Genomic DNA, 13,817 nt, shown 5'->3' with positions numbered 1-13,817 from the left:
TAGTTTTAGGAGAGCACTTTTCGAGCAAATTATGGGAGGTGAAATCATAATCGATTTACTTTTTGAGTTCTGATTAATTAAATCAATCTTGGTCCATTCGTTAATGTTACGTGTTCCATTAGATTGTAAAGCAATTTATTAGTATATTTGTATGAAACAAAAATGCATGTAACATCAAAACTTAAATTAATTTATAATTTTAAGTTTTCTTACACCTCTTTTACCCTGTGCCACTTTTTCCTGAGCATCAGGGATGCTGATCTTCGGGCCGCGGGCGGTGAGTTACTGCCCGCGGTCCTTGGATTAATTAGCCTGCTCCCCTGACCTGGTGGTTACGGAGGTATCGGAATATCAGGAGCCCAGCAGTCCCCGGAGGTGTGGACAATTATTCCAGGTCCTTAGTTTGTTCCTATCACGCTTCGCGTCACGGTTTACATTATCTCAAAGAAAAGGCTTCCGTTTTGAACTTTCAGTACTAGTGATGAGAATAAATAGTTTAAATAATCGAATACTAAAAGAACGATCAATATTATTAAAACTTTGTTCGGGCGGATTAGGAATACAGTTCTCTGTGAGTAATAAAATCAAATAATAGATTTATGCTTTCGGCTCGATGTCAACCTTCAGGTAAAAACCCTGAATAAGGAAATCGAGGGGAGATGTTCAAACTGTCAGTAGGGTCGCAGTGAGTCACATCTTGCTGGAAGATGTTATTCTATAAAATGCTGCGAACGCCCAGTTGCATTCCACCTGCGACACTACTGACTAGTCCTACTCGTTAACCCTGGGCAATGGGATCACACTCATAACGGTGTGATCACAGCAGATAACGAGAGGAAGGAAGACAAGTTTCTGGCGCCTCTAAACCAGAACCAATCAGCTAAGGGAAGGTAACCCCGACAGAAAAATCCACCAGAGAAGGCATCGGGACACCACTCTGGTTATCATGGAAGTGAAACATGGAAATGGTAGAGGAAGAATGAAAGCCGAGTGAACGCGGTTGGAATGCGATCTCTTGGACGAATGTGTGGGAAGTTAAAGTATGACTGGGTTACGAATTATGAAATCAGGCGAGAGTGTAAATCTGAGTCAAGTATAATTGATAAGATTAAGAAAGGATCTCTGAGATGGCTTGGTCACGTAGAACGAATGGACGACGAAAGAATGGTAAAACAAGTATATATGGCGAAAATGAACGGTAACGTGAGACGAGGACGACCAAGGAAGACGTGGCATGATCAGGTAAACCAAAATCTAAAGTCTGGTCATGTCAAAAGCAGACAGAACCAAAGGGCATGTATGGCTAGATGTATGAATGTGGAAGAAGCTAGGAATGTATGCCAGGATAGACGTGTGTGGCGGTCCATTCTCTCTGACTACCCCTACGGGGAAATGGCATGATAGTAGTAGTAGTTCTCATTAAATATTGAAAATAATATGGTGAAAAAATTGTGAGGTAACATAAAATAAATTATTTAAAATTACTCCGCATGTTTTATTTTTAACAATCCAATCCCTCATTGTGCATCGAACGGCTGTAAAAATCTAAGAAATTTGAAATATATATGCTTCATTTGATGTGCCAATGCATTGCCCTATGCACTATTTAGCACTGAGTGACGATAAAGAAATTATGATTTGAATACACGTTAATACTCGTATATTTATACAGAAATTCTATTTACGTGGATATGAATTTAATTAAAACTATTTAAAGTCATTGAACGAACGCAATGTTGAAGTTATTAAATGGATAATAAATTATACCTTACCAATTATTCTTTGAGTTACTCATAATTCATCATTATTATGCAAATTTATTTAAATACTTTTCTTTAATAACTATTATTATAACTTAAATACATCAAAACTTAGCTAGGGAATCAGTAATTCTGTTTTCCTTGCAATAGTTAGAACTAAATTGAAATAACAGGGGGTGATAAACCATAGATTCTCAAAGCTGTCATAGAAAATACTAATGCGCACCCCGTAAATAATGGTGGCACAACTCAAAATAAACATTTTTACATGTACACACACTCCCGCGTAAATAAAAGAGCAAAAATATTCGCGAAAAATGTCACAACTTTAAGTTCACTTTCTCGTGCTGTCTTGTTTGAAATATTTTCAGAAATAACACTGGCATAATGATAATTGCGTCTTCTTATTTCTTGTATTGAATTAAAAGTATTGAATTACATTGACATTTTTATTTGAAAGAATCGTGTCGTTAAATACACGAGTAGGAAATATAATATGTTTCAGGAATATATGATTCGAAAAATGTATAAAAAATAAGCCTTGATAGTAGACGTACCAGTCTCATCGTCAGAGCACTAATTACAGTAAGATGCGAATCCCACTATACACCTTCCTTATAGTAGTTGCATAAACGTATAAAGCCAACGTGCTGATAGGACACGTGCTTTTTTAAAATAACGCAAACGTGCAGTGGTTCTATTTTTTTTTTAAAGTTGTGAGATCAAACCCTGGAAAAAGAGAGGAAAGAAGGAAGAGATAGGGTGACAATTTTTAAAGTAATTCCTGAGAACTCGCTAGAATAATATTTTTATCGGAGTGATGTGCTTTTTATGGATTGTAATATTTTTTATATAATTTCAAAACAAAATAATTATAAAGCAGGTATAGGCATAAATAAATACCAGTTCCACGGAGCCTGTTTTAAATATTTTTTTAACATTGGAATTGTTTTTAATAAAGCCAATGCAAATTGATATAAAATAACATAACATTAGAATTGATCGTAACTATATATTCAAACTATAATAAAATTAAAAAAAAACAAAAATTCCTTGAAGTTTGTGTTACAATGATTTTTATTGTACATAGAATTTAGAGAAATAAATCATCGGGGAGAAATTAGATTTAACCCCTTACCTGTTAGTAATAAAAGTTTTATTGGGAGCTTTATTGTATCTAATAGGAGTTACGTGCTTAAAGGATTTAGTTTAGCTCACTTTGTTAGGATAATTATTTTATTTACCCTTAAGCGGTACACGTAGTTATCAATCAATTTAAACAAGGATTAATTGTATTTTCGAATATTTATGTTATTTTATTTCTCGTCATAGTTAACATTGATATAAAATATGTCATTTGTCCATAATAGATGATGGAGATTAACTGAATTTAATCTAACAATGCAGTTCTTTATGCACCATCAAGAGTGGATTAGGGTTTGCTATTGTTGATAATGATGATAATGGATTTTAAAAATTTTAAAAAAGTATTTTGAATATCTGTTTACCAAAATCAGCATTGTTTTTTTTTTCAAAATATACTCAACGATAATTTTAGACCACGTGCATATATTATTTTAAGTTGTTTTTCTTTTATAAAGAGACAATAATTTTTCATGAGGTTGGATACAACGTAATGAAAAGTAAAATCATGCATATTATAAAAGAAAACCATACAAAAATTATGGCATACACTTAAATTTTAATTAACATCTGGACAACACGCTTAATATTAGATAAATAAATACAATATCTCGCAGCAGTCTCTTGCAATGTTCTCTTCTCTTAGAAGAAATCAAAACTTGCACACTTCTGAAAATGGCTTTCGTTTTGCGTAAAATGTTCATCCAGGACATCGAATACTCTCGGAGTCACCAAAGAGAAATTTCTCTTAACGAAAGTCGTAAGTGTTTTTTTAGTAATGTTTTCTATTGCTTTTTTTTTTGTTGTTTTTATTTTTGTTCTTGTTTCGTATTGTTGTGCTAAATTGTTAAAGTATATTATTTATCCCAACTCTTGAAAAGGTACCATCTTGTCGTCGCGATCGTCGAGCAACGACGGATGTGCGAAAAATGCGGCAAAGACTTTCTTTTATACTTGATTTTGAAAAGGTTTTATACAGGCTTTATACTCCAGATTTGAAAAAAATTTATAAAACTTACCAAAGTATCAAATGATATACTTATTAAGTTATGATATCAAATGTTAAAAACAAATTCCGATCGCTCTGGTGTAAAGTTGAAGAAAATCACACGCGTCGTTATTCTACTGTCATAAAGTTCTTTTAGCCATAAAAAACAATGTATTTATTAATTTTTTGATTTATGACTTAGTAAAATTCTGTTTGATTTCGATTTGTTTTGGACGTAAAGGGTGATTGATTGGGTTTCGATTCTCGATCTGTGGATGGGTAAATATAATTCAATTAAATTTCTCCCTAAACGATAAGCTGAGTATCAGGATTGCAAAGTAATTCTTGTCAGTCATGCCATATTACCCCTTTCTTTGGTTAGTTTTCAACTTTTAGAAAGGTAATTAATTTTGTGTCCTCAGGAAAATACCCAACTATTATCTAAATACGTAGATGATTAACTACATAAAGCATAAATAATAAAACACTGCCATCAAAGTAAAGTCAAATAAATATAATTATCTAAATAATAATATCACTTTAGAGGTGAAGGATTGAATAAAAAGGAAAACATCCATTGCGCCTGTTTGAGAGCGTCAGCAGGTAGTAGCGAGCCGTGATTTATTTTATACGTAATCTACAAAAAAATGTTAATTAATTTGTACCTACATAAAAGTACGTAATATATTAGTTATATAATTATAAGTTACTATTTTTAATTTTAAAAAAATCCGATACTTTTACGAAAAAATAAAAAAACAATCGTTCAGTTTTGTAGTAAGGAAAACGGTACTTCGATTTCTCAGGGTATCTGCTATAGTGACAGCAAAACTAAATTCAAATACCTATTTATCAAACCGCTCTTTCGCCGAATACCTTCTTGATTAAGACTTAGAGATTTCAAAAATAGCTCGCGGCAAATAATTTGAAGTCTGTTACCTTCGCCATCGTAATCCGATAGTTCGACCGACCGCCACCACATTACGCGGCGTCTCTGTCGGCGTATTGACGCGAAAACTTCCTGGAATATTTTCCTCGGTTGGTAACATACTGCGGAATAAATTATTTGGTGGCAACACTATCTCCCGCATTCCTCCTGCGCGCCGGCCATAGCTGCGAAGAGAGAATCAGAAAAGAATATCGCATTCACTCGGGACGGTGAACAGCGAACAATCATTATGATTACTGATAGACGTGAAAGCTGTATTGAGCGATAAACAATATTGCTAAACACTTTGTCTTTGGTTTCGCTGTTTATCTATGGGTTGTTTTTCTATTCTGACCATAAGTAAAATAATTTTTAGTCAGCACTCTAAATTTTCTGTTTTTTACCTTACACTTAAAATAAATATTTTTTTACTGACAATCTGCCTTAGTTAAAAATATTTAGTCAACATTTTTTGTAACATTACAAATCCAAAAATAATTAGAAATCTGTACATTATTTCTAATTACACAGCAGAGATTTAAAAAATGTGATTAACCGTTTAGGTGCCATACGCGAGATATATTGCGCTTAGTACAGTGTTACATAAACATTCGCGTAATATTAATATCTAGAATATGTCTACGTGTACCAATGCTGGGCCCTATTTACCACCTGAGCCTCAATTATGAATGCTATATTCATCTGTATATACGGTATACTAAACTTCTGTACTATTTGTATCTACCTCGGTATGTTCTACCTACTTGTCATATCGACATCATATGATCGAAACAAACTAATGAATGACCGCAACAATTTAGTCCGCGTTCCTTACGTCATTGACATTTCAAATAGTTCTCATTTATATTTTAAATAGGCTTCTGTGATGAAAAGTGCTCACTTCAAAGCAATAGTAAACTCCAATCCCAATTCAATAAAAAAATGCTCGCTTGAACATGATTTTTATATGACTTTTGACAATTACCACGACTGTATGCTTAACGATCGTCTGTCTTTATCTACCGAACGATTACAAAGGCGGCTCCTTTAACGTCTCGGTACGTTCACTCTGGAAGATAGTAAAACAGACGGAAAAATATAATAACTATTTTTTTTTATAGTGGCAGCTTTCTTACGCCTAGATACTTTTATAAGTTAATAGGGCAGAACCTAGCGACGTTATTTTTTGCATCCAGGCGTTTGTTTTACCACACTGACAGTTATGTCGGAATTTAATTCGACTTTAAAATTGACTTATTTCTCTCTCATTTTTTAAATTTAAGAAAAAAGTGTCAACCTCAAAACGATTAAAAATTTCAATAAATCGTCATTAAAGGAAAAATTGCTCGGTTAAACAAAATTTTTGTCACTTTTAATGCATAGATAAACGTATCAAGGGGTTCTAGATCCGTCGGTACAAACCGATGTACTTATATCAACACTTGAAGGTGGGAGGATCGGTAGTGTATCTTTGTAATCGGTCGGGAGAATTTTATCTTCAGCTATGACGTCATACTGAAGCCATGTCATTTTCGTGCGTAGATATGTGTTTCGTGACGTACGCTTCCCCTTGTTTCATATCGATGTACCTACCTAAAACTTGAAGGTGGGGGGGTTGGTGGTGTATCTTCGTAATCGCAAGAGCGAATTTATCTTTAACTATACCGTCTAGGTGAAGGTATGACGTCTATATTTTCCCATCATAATCGAGGCCCAAGTGCGGATAGGGATATAATGATGATTATGATATATAAATATGGCCATTTTAGAGAGTGTAAATTTTTATGTTCCTTATGGTTGGTTATCTCCGGCAGCGTCAGCACATCATGTTGTTTTACCTCCCGGCTATCAGAACCAACCTGCCCCTGGTTATGCCGATTGGAAGAGCAGTCAGGCAGCTAAATATTATCACTTTGGAGATGGACATCTTTCACATCAATGGAACTATGTTTAAGAGGCAATTATTTTTACTATTGGGGAATATTACACGTTAATAATGTCGAACCAATTCATTGCTCAAGGGTTCCTGATTTAATATGTTGTCCCAAAATAACGCCTTAAATATGTTGTTATTTGTAATGTTATTTTGGTGAAATAAATTAATTTAAATATGAATATATAACATGTTTATACATACTATGAATAATAGAGAAGACTCGCAGTCAGATTACTTGCTACATATATTTCTCCGTGACCTTTAAATTTACATTTTGTTTTAGTGATTCGTTTTCTTGGTCTGTTGCGATGTTTAAAATTCATTTTCTAATTGTAAATTCATTTGTCGTCCAAGCCGATTAGCAATTGCAATCTTTCAGTTTCCAGAAACATTGCGTGAGTATTTTATGTTAATCAAACTTTAGGAGGCTCTCATTAAATCAAATTAACTGCCTAATCGGCATTTATGATCCGACATGTATTTCTGAGTATGATATCTTCCTATATTATTGTCAAAAGATAAACTGATGTCTACAGGGATTAATTGATTAATTTAATTTTAATTGGCACGCCATTTAAATACCTTTGCTGTTTTTTAATAACAAATTAGATAGATTTTCTAAAGCGCGTTATCTATGCTGTGTGCTTTGAGACAATATTTTAGAAAATTATAACGTTGTTTACAAACCGATTTCACCTTAAATTTCAATAATTTTTTCTGGCATTTTGTACTGCTTACGTAAGTAATTAATCAAAAGATATAGTAAAAAAAATGCTCTCATATTCGAAAAAAAACATGAATTATTCAATCATGTATTGACATGGCTGGAAGTTTTGTTAAGTAGATCGTGCTTTTTTAAAATACATTGTAGGTATACCGTTATAGATATATTTTTTTTTATGTTTCTTTTTTATGCTTTAAATGGACAGGCGGTTTTAGGGGATTTTGGTAAATAGATATTTGAACATTGTTTTACTGTCACTCTTGCGCAAATGCCTCTCCGGTATAGAAAACGATTCGTTGCATTAGCCGCGCCTCTAATACGTCACAATTTCGTGAAATTTTGAACTTTGTCTGTGACAGTTTAAATTTTAATAGAACGTTTTCACGAATCTTGATGTCATAATTTTCAAGGCCAAACATGTTGTGCCTTTGTGGAGGCATATTTTTTAACAATTTTATTTTAAAATTTATGAATGAAAACATTTTTCCACAGTATCAATATTTATTTCGAAAATAAAATTAATTTTTCTAAATCAAGTTCACATATTTTTATCGGTATTCATAGTATGAGATATTTTCAAATTGTAAAATGTATAGTGTTAATTATATAATTTAAACATTCATAGCAATCGTGCTCAAATACCTGTCTACATACAAAGTGTACAGTAAAATTTATACCACTGTACGGAAGCGCTTAAACGTGTCATAATAAATTTAATGAGATTTATTGCAAGAATAGCCTGCTCGTCAGTTTTAATACTGCACTTTGGTATACTTTTATTATATGTTTTGTAAATGGATTGAATACTCATATACATTGTAATTAAATAAAGCATGTATTTTTATAGTTATACTTACCAACGGTATACTAACACTTAGCAATAAGTTTTTATACGTTTGAAAAATTTGTATATAGGTTCTAGCTTTTGATTTTAAAGCCTCATATATATATTTATACTAGTGGACCCGTCAGACATTGTCCTGCCCGAACGTTGGCTTGCCTGCTATTAGCTTGGAAAAAGAGTTTTCATTGATAAGTATATACCTAAGTACTTGTTTATGATTAAATTCCAAAACTAAAAATTGATAATATTAAAATATTTAATTTAAGTAGGTACCTAGGAACTTGTTTGGCTGAATTCCAAAATATAAAATAAATATTTTATCAAATATGGCATTATTTTTGCAAACGTCAAACTCCGGTCGTCTCACCAGCAAAGAGGTGTACTTATGAAGGAATAAGTTTTTTTTTAAAGTATTGATTTTATATTATTTTAGTGTTACCAAAAATCCAACAAAAAGAAATAAATCGGTAGAAACTATAAGGAATTTAAGGGAAAAATCTTATTAAGATCCACAGAAAACAAATGCTGTTTTTAAACATTTAAAAACATTTTTTTTATTATATTCAAAAAAAAAACATCTTTCAATTTTTTTGCAAATGCAACCCTGGTAGATCGATGAATAAAACATTTATGCTCCTAACTTCTTTTTTTACATATTTGATTGAAGATTTTAATAGAACACGCACGGCGCAAAGATCTATATTTCTCTGAAAACCGCACGTAAATCGGTTAAGCCGTTTAGGAGGAGTAGGGTGACATTACACGTACAGCGGAATTATATATATATATATAAAAACATATATATATATATATATATGCCGTCATCCTCGTCCTACGTTATCATTCGTTTTCGTCATATATATATATGTTTTACCACTATTTCGTCATCCATTCGTTCTACACGACCAAACATACTCAGTGACCCTTTCTTAATCTTATCAATAATACCTGTCTCAAATTTACATTGGCCTTATTTTATCATTCGTAACCCTGTCATACATTGATTTCGCACACATTCGTCTAAGACAATCCATTTCGACCGCGTTCACTCTGCTTTCATCCTTCCCCTACCAATGCCATGTTTCACGTCCGTACACGAGTGCTGGGGCTAAAACTCCATTATGCACGTTTTGTCTAGCTTCGATTGACATATTTTTATTAGCAATTACTGTGATCAGTGCGCCGTTCATTTTGTTGCCCGCGTTTACTCTCCTTTCAACCTATTTTTCTACTCTTCCATCTTTAGAAAACACGTTTTCCAGATACTCCAATCTTTTAGTGGTTCAATACATTCTTTATTCACATTCATAATGAACTCAGTAACCCATTTCTCCTTTCAAATACCACAATGTTTAACCAACTTTCGTTCATTTGTTCTCCAGGCATACATCATACATTCTAGAGACTATTTATTGCAAATCCTCTTTTCTGCTTGCTAAAAAAACTGCATCGTCAGCGTAAAACAAACATGTAATTTTTGTTATTCGTTCACGAGTGTTTCTTTTATTAAAGAGGCGTTTTAAGGCTAATGTTAATGTTGACTCTTTTATTTTTAATGTTATCAAAAACGAATTAAGTTTCGCCATAATTATACAGGGCTTAATGATCTGCACAGCGAATCTATGTCACGGGGTCTTTTAATTACTACTTAGAGGAATGAAAATGCATTATCGTTTCTTCTTCGCTGTGAGTACTTAGGATGCATCTTGTACATAATGCAGATGGCTCCGGTGCATTTCTGATCACTCAAGCGACTCCGAAATCTCTACTTAATAACATTTAATTAGCAAATAACAGCTAACAAGCGCTGTTCAGTTTCCATACTTCTGCCTCACAACAAGCCGAGATCAATCATTATGATGCACTTATTTTTTTATTTATGAAATGCATGTAATTACTTAAGGTATTTATAACTTCTCATAATGAAGACGAAATCAAATAATTTATATTAACGATTCTTAATAATTAGTTGTTTTAATTTAATACTACGTAACTGTATTTTATAGTGAGTCAAGAATAATCTTCCTCCGAAATACACAGCGCAGTTAAGGCAATTTTTTATCTAAAAAAAAAAAAAATTGTTCAAAGAAATTTAAAGAAGGAAGAGAGATTTTTTATGATTTATCGTCTTGGCATTTGCTCGTTGGAATAATATGATTAATGGTTTTAAAATCGTTGTATTAATGAAGGTATTGTGTTGTTTTTTAAGAAACAAATAAGCAAGGGAATATGGAAGTCTAGGCATTTATAAAGCTTATGACCTGTCATTGGCTGGTTTAAGTGGTCACTTTACACACTGTGTAACATTCACCATTTTGCCTAAGTTTGAACATCCATATTTCTTCAATTCTTCCATTTGTTGATTTTAGTAAAGTTAAAGAGCTGAAACCTTTATTGTTGTGAAGAAATTCATCTGACTGAATTATTTCACATACTAAGCAACGCCTGAAAACAATTTTTCAATTTTCAAACTTCTTCTTGGACCCTGTTGTAATTTGTTAATCCTTATGACTACCGAGGGGGTGAAATCCAGTCTTTTGTCTACGAACATTTGGACAAACTCAAATATTGTAAACAAATAAGTGTTTACCGTTAATTTATTTAAGGGTTAACTTTTTCCAGATCTGCAGATAAACATTTCGATTGTATTCAAGTACATAAAATAATACATAATTAAACAATAAAATTACGCAAACATTTCAAACTTGGGACTTTTACATTTTAAGGGAGTTGTAAATAACTCCCAATCGGAAGATGGGAATTAAGTTCTGGTAGAGTGGGGTTTTTTTTTTTTTTTTTTTTTTTTTTTTTTTATATAGGAGTTGCTTTATTATTTACCTTGCTTATAATATACAAGGTTTATATTTCAAAAAGTGGATTTTTCTGCAATTAAATATCTTAAAATTTATCTAAACTATTGGGATCAGGAGGGATATATTAATGTGGGCCAATCAGGAACTTCTCAGCATTTGCTCACGTGGAGAGGAAACCACTTAAAACTCTTCAGGAGAAGCCGGCCTGTTGGCAGTAGTCAACGGGCCTTCCGTTCCACTAGAGGAGTGTTCGGCATTTTGTTCCCTACTTTGGTTTATTTTACCAATTTCCTGCGCTATATTTATCATGTATGATACTACCTCTCGTGTGAGTTCTTTATTACCTATGGTAGAGTGGGGTTCGAAGCTCGTACATTTGATCTGTGAATCCGGGACCACACCCCGGCTCGAACTCATTTCTTAAAATTTAGATATTAAAGGGATCGATCGTAATTATTGGTTTTTCGAATGGAAGTAAAATTTATTTGTCAATTTAATATGCTCCCCGCGTAACGAGGATTTCAGTAAGCAAACATTGTAACTATACTAAACATTGGCAAAGATTGCGCAACAGATTTTACATTCGCAAAATTTGTAACTATGGACTTTCTGTTTTTACTTTTATTTTCCCTTTCTTTTTTCCCATTATTTCTTCTTTCTTCGTTTTCACGATCTATCTTTTGTTCCTTTTCTTTATTCAGCTGTATGTAATGTAAGTATTACATAATGGTTCTCATGTGAAACCCTCTGTAATTGGTCTTGTAATTAAATTTGTTGTTGCTCTATACACAATTTAATAAGAAAATACACGGGATTTTTGTATACCGAAGAAAACGTTTATTTATTTCTCAATATTTATTATGTCCCCTTCAAAGTCATGAGGTTTGGATTTACTTATGCCAGGTTTTTTTCCAATCTCTGAAATACTATTATTTATTTATTTATACATTATACAATTTTATGTTCACTTTGTTCAGCTAACTAGGGCACAGACCCCGTTCCAAGCTAGGCAATTACATTTGAATACATCATAATAGTTTACAAGCTAATAGAAAGCACAGACTTATAAAATATAAACTTACTCGTATACATATTTTGATACATATACATACACGCATACACATATACACACATATTTATACACACACATGTACCCATGCACATACATATACATACATTCATATAACATATACAATTTATTTATAATGCGAAACTTTATGATGGCCATTTGTATATGTATTTTTTTTAATTATTCTTATTTTCATATTTTATGTTCGACATCCAGTAATAATCTCTAATCCGCGGCATTCATCAACTTTTCTGACTCCCTACGACCAATGTTATGAAAGAGCGAGGTCAACACCTTCCGCAACTTGACAACACTCATATATCTAAATTAATGAAAGCAGAATACATTTTTTTCTTCCAAACATGTTCAATTCATGTTCATGATCATAAAAAAATGATATAAAATTGTGAAAGTATAAATAAATGAATTAATGTTTACCGACGAAGATTACTCTCTTAAACAACTCAAATCGTGAAACTATGCACATACACTAAAGCTATATTTATCAATCACTCCCTAACGAAAATTAATGATTAAATCATATTTGGTTGGTACAATAAGATTACATTTATTAAATTTAAGATTAAATTTTCGATTGATCGTAAAACGAAACCGCCCCTGTTTTAGGGTAAAACACCTCGCTATCGGCTAAATGTTTATTGAAAATTAAATATACAAACTACATTAAGTCTCCGAGCAGCTTTCTACATAAAATAAATCATATTGTTACAGTGGCATGTTTATGTTATTCAATAAATCGTTTTTGATACTAGCGGCCAAAGTTTGCCCTTCCGTGAGAAGGGATATTTTATCATAACTAGTGATAACGTCAAGTGACTTATTATACGATTAAGTAAGACGTATCTTATTGTTCCAATAATGTTGAATGTTTTTTCACTATGGAATAGTTTTATAAAATATAGCTTAATTGAACGGTCACATAACTCAATTATATTCTAATTAATTATAATATAAATTTGTCCTTACGACTAAGCGAGCTTGCAGAATATAAACCCACTATTTCTGTACGAAAGTTCAATAAAACAGTTGTGTACGTATTTTTTATTTAAGACACCTTCGGTGCTATTCGGCCGCGAGAGCATTTGGAATATCACCCCTGGGCCCCGATTACAAAGGGAAGTAAACATTTATCTTCAATTTTATCAACAATGTAGAAATAAGTTTTTTGTATAAAAAGCAGAATATGCATACATTTTTTTCTTCTAAACATGTTCAATTATAGGCCACCGACGAAGATACTTTAAATGTGATGCAAATATACTCATTTTCATACACAAATATCGGTTTTTCTTTATAGACAGTCCAAGATAACTGTTAACTTCCCATTGTAATCGGGGCCCTGGGCTGGTATTCTGAATGGAATTACGCGCGAGGAGATCGCTTTGTTAGCGTGTATTTAGTATGTAAATAACACAATAAAAATGCGTTTTCTACGCGCGCTTTTGCGTTCAAAATACCACCTCTGTTTCATTTTCAGTCATTTAGTTCTAAAGTAAGTTAAAAAAAATAAATATATGTATATTTTTATTCCAGTAAAAAGCTGATCAGTTCACAGCCAAGTCAATTTAAACATATAACCAAAAACACATTT

General features: G+C 32.4%; 1 protein-coding gene across 1 annotated transcript in view; it reads left to right on the top strand.

Moving 5' to 3' along the window:
- Positions 1 to 13,817, top strand: part of LOC148277079 (aryl hydrocarbon receptor-like) — a gene marked incomplete at its 3' end in the record, with an annotated part of 321,131 nt that overhangs the window by 211,743 nt on the left and 95,571 nt on the right.

The sequence above is a fragment of the Micrasema longulum genome, unplaced genomic scaffold (assembly GCF_059751315.1).
Source record: "Micrasema longulum isolate JH-2025_06_02 unplaced genomic scaffold, ASM5975131v1 h1tg001085l, whole genome shotgun sequence".
Lineage (NCBI taxonomy): Eukaryota > Metazoa > Arthropoda > Insecta > Trichoptera > Brachycentridae > Micrasema > Micrasema longulum.
The sequence above is the reverse complement of the archived record's forward strand: the minus strand, read 5'-3'. Positions and strand labels throughout refer to the sequence as shown.